Source organism: Parasteatoda tepidariorum, chromosome 6, assembly GCF_043381705.1.
Source record: "Parasteatoda tepidariorum isolate YZ-2023 chromosome 6, CAS_Ptep_4.0, whole genome shotgun sequence".
Classification (NCBI taxonomy): Eukaryota; Metazoa; Arthropoda; class Arachnida; order Araneae; family Theridiidae; genus Parasteatoda; species Parasteatoda tepidariorum.
Genome location: NC_092209.1, coordinates 76966330 through 76970926, shown reverse-complemented (window position 1 = coordinate 76970926; position 4597 = coordinate 76966330).

Here is a 4597-nt window from a genome sequence, read left to right as displayed (position 1 = left end):
AGCGCTTCAAAGTTTAAACCCCCTACTATTAAATTTCCTTTTTGCGTATTTTGCTGTATCTCAAGATTTTTTTTAAGCGAGTTGAAAATTTTTTGCACACAATTATAAAATTTGTTTTTTCAAAGATAATTCCATGTAAAAAACAACTCTTAGTAAATATTTAGTAATATTAGCAAATGTAGGATTTTTTTTTTATGATAAAGAACTATTATAACTCTATTTTAATTTTGTCTCCCTAAAAAATTCGATCCCAGCAACACCCTTGAGATATTTGAGATCTTCATTTTGAAAAATAAGGAATGATTTTTTTTTATGTTTCTCCTGAATTATTTCTCCATAAATTTTGCTTTTTAGTGCATAACTTATACTTTTTTATTATTTTAAGTAGTATCTACTACCATAATTAATCACGCATCTTTTTTGTCAATAGTAATAGTATGACAAATTTTTGCATTTCTTCTAAAAGAATTCGTAATATTTATTCATTAATTTTGCTCATTTATTTTATTTTAAATAAATAATATATTTAGTACATAACTTATTTATTTTATTTTAAAAAGAGATGATTTTAATTTATCTAGTTTTATTGAGTCACCGTTTTTAAAATATAACTATAAACAAAACAAACAGGTAATTTCATGTAACTTCTAGAATACCAATTTGGTGCGCAGTCCACGTATGCCATTACATTCACATTAATCATTGAGTTAATCTGAAGTGAGGAATAAAAAGTAAATATTAAAAAGAACAAACAAGAAAAACATTAATGAGAAATATTCGCTAGCAAACACCACTGATATTTTCATTAAAATGGTTGGAAAAAAAAAAAACAGAATTGGCTGCAGTTTAATTCATATAAATGGCAAGTTCTAAAGTCAATGAGAAAATTCCATTTTTCAAACTTCTCTTCTGAACGATCGAACTGAAATTTTTGAACGATTTATAGGATGCAGGATTAAAATTGCCTCTTTCATCCAATCTTCAAATTTCAGGATATTAGCACAGACGGTTCTACAGTTAAACTGTGGTTTTTATGCATATCGACGTTTTCAGAATATAGAGAGCGATAGCTATATATAGGTAGGTACTTCAATTTACGTCGCACTAGAGCTGCACAATGGGCTATTGGCAACGGTCTGGGAAAAATCCCTGAAGATGATCCGGAGACAGCATACATTTTATTGTTAGAATTGTCTATATAAGGAAAAATAACTAGTTCATTTGTTACGTTGGTATAAATTAGAATATTTCAATACATAGCTAAACTGTGTGTCGATTTCGAGTTAGCCATCTATCAAAGTTGGCATAAATTTAAAATATTTCAATAAACAAACCAATTATTAGCCATTTCCGTAATTTCTGCTAAAAAAATGATACGTAAATGTCAAACATAAAAGTTTTATAATAATGAAAATTATAAGGAAATTAATCAGATTATTTCGTACATAAATTTAAGATAATTCAATTCAAAGACAAACGAACTTTGTATCAATTTCTAGTGAGTAAATTCCAATTTCGCAAAATTCTGTAAAAAAAAAAATTAATAAATAAATTACATTGCTGTTGTCGCCGACCATTAGGGCAGAGGGGGTGCGATTGTTCTTGTTTTCCAATGGCGCCATCTATGGACAAGAATTCGACTTCTGTCACACACACGTCTATCCCGTTTCACAGGAAGGACACATTCCAGAGGTCTGTTTAGAAGAAATTTGGGACCGTTCACAAAATATTTTTTCATAAAAACGGACCCATCACAAAATATTTTCACTTAAAAACGAACCCTTCACAAAATAATTTATCTTTTAATCGGACCCTTCACAAATTTGTTTATCTTCATTATTGTTTTGTTAATCGAATAAACACTTCCCAGGTAGGGGGGGGGGNACACCCTCGGTCCCTACGCAGGCTGATCCAAGTGGTCACCCACCCGCACACTGACCGTAACCAGTGATGCTTGACTTCGGTGATCTGCTGGGAACCGTGTCTTAACGATCAGTCCACTGCGGGACTCAGCAGTATAGGCTAAGTACCAAATATTTATATGTTGCATCACTAATTTAGTAGCTGCGATTAATGTTTATTTTTTTGAAATGTAATTTTTTTTAATTATAATTTTACAGTGTTGAGCATAATCTTGTATGTCTTTACAATTTAAAAACTCCTTGAAAAAGTTTTTTTGCAATAACGGACCCTATTTGCACAAATTCACAAAAGCGGGCCCTGGTTGAAAGAATGTGACTTGACGTTTATTTTATATTCACAAATTACGAGTAACTTTTTCACAATTTTACAAAAACGGCCCTTTCGCAAAATGTCTGGACAGACCCCTGCATTCATACACCATCCATCCACAGATCGTAATTTTGATCTCAACCAGAGAACGATCAATCTCCAATTCAATACCCCCATAATTTGTTATGGGAACATGGAGGACTTAGTGACCTGACAGTTTTAACGTGCACCAGTCACCATTTAAAACACGGGAGTCTTCGGCCGGCGGGTATCGAACTCACAGACATGAGCCCAACACCCTGTCAACTATCCCAGCCATACTAACTATATAAAGGCTAAATTTGACCAACCAGTCATGAGTAACTGTTGTAAACTCACAGCAGTTATGAAAATAGCATTATTTCATATGATCTTCGAAAAACAGATTCAATTTTACTTTTACTTTTTGCGTATTTCGTTGTAGGGTAAACTAACCAGTGAAGGAACACTTAAGCTTCGCTTGCCTTTTAAAAAATCATATTATAATTTCTAAATTCGTAATTTTAGTTAAATGACAGTGTCAACATATTTGTTACTAATTGCAAGTTATGTAAAAAAAATTGTAGAGAACTTACATAATATTGTTTTAAAGTTTTGGAGGTTCAAATAACAAGTAGTAAGAAGTGAAGGAACAGCTTTTACCAGTGAATGAACACCCAGTAAAGGAACACTTAATTTTGGTTATTTTTTAATGCTCTTTATGAATTTATAAGCCATACAAATATTTAAAAACAAGCCTATTTTTGAAATTATAACATATAAATACTTCGAAAATTTTAAATTTTTTTTCTAATCATGAATTGAAAATTAAAGTGTCAACATATTAACACATACTGTTCATTCAAAGGGAAATCTATGCCCAGTAAAGGAGCATGCCTGTTCCCTCACTGGTTAGAAGTTGTTTTTCGTATTTTTAACATACTTTTGATGTGGAACATCACTAAAGGTACAAGAAAATTAGAGTTTATCTTTTATTTTCATTAGCTTAGAAAAAAACCTAGTAAAGGAACACTTGTTCCTTCACTGGTTTNTTTATCTTTTATTTTCATTAACTTAGAAAAAAAAACAGTAAAGGAGCACTTGTTCCTTCACTGGTTTTTCATCGTTTGGTGATTCAGTGAATAAACACACCTTTATCTCAGTACTTTATTATGCTATGATGCTTAAAAAAAATAAAACGTAACTTCAATAACTATATTTTGAATTCTCTTTTCCACAGTGAGAAAAATAAAACTATTGCATGCAATTAATTCCACTTGAAACATGTAAATACAAGCACTCACCTTATAATTTTTTCAAGGAAACAAGGTGTTGCAGAGATAATAACAAATTCAAAAATTTTTCCAGAGAAGTCTATTTGACCAGGTAATCCAAAGCATTGCTAGGTGACTTCCTATTGTTTAACAGTAAGCTATTGTTACCAATCAATCTAAGGAAAAACTTTCAAATTCTTATTTTTAATCAATATATATGTAATGTTCCTTCACTGGGTAGTGTTCCTTCACTGGTTGGTTTACCCTACTAAGGTTTATAGCTAAAAACATCTTTCTTTCTCGCTCTCTCTGTCTCTCTCCCCTTCTGTTATTTTCGAAATTAACTTAACTGCGAGCTTATAAAATAAAGACCCTAAGTGAGAAAAATAAATTTCCCAAATCAATGGATAAGTAGTCATTTTTTAAAGCAAGAAAAGTGAGAAAAAAATCGCGAAGAAAAAGCACTTAAAATTGCAATAAATTTCGAAAAAGAAAACTCGCTATAGTTTCATAAATAAAAATAGCCTTCACGTCAAATTTCAACTCTGTTGTTGGATTTCTGCAAGTTACAGAGTAGGCCGCATGGTATATTTTTCTATAAGTTTAACAATTACTAACTTTCGAACCAATTTTTAAATCTTTATAATTTCAGGTTAAGTCTTATAATTTTCGTCCAACAAAACAAAATGTAACTTTAAATTGAACATCTAAAACAGAAAAGATTTCAATTTATTTCCAGCTAAAATAAAAGAAGTTTTTCTTTCAATCATAACGTCGCAGTAATTTTCTTTTTCATACGAAATCACGAATATCGTTTGTATTAACGATGATGATGCAATTTAAAACATTAACATTTAATTTCTTCATAACTATCCCAAACCATTACGCTTCACGAACTTATTCTATTGAAGAAACTACAAATTTTTTAAGAACCTCAAATTGCTATTTTTACTTCCTTTTACCTCACAACGAAGACATCTTCACAAAAGAATAGTCTTTTATTCCCTTTTAAATACTACCCAGAACAAAACGTCTTTAAAAAATTACAACTGTTAAACGTGTGTAGCAAAGCG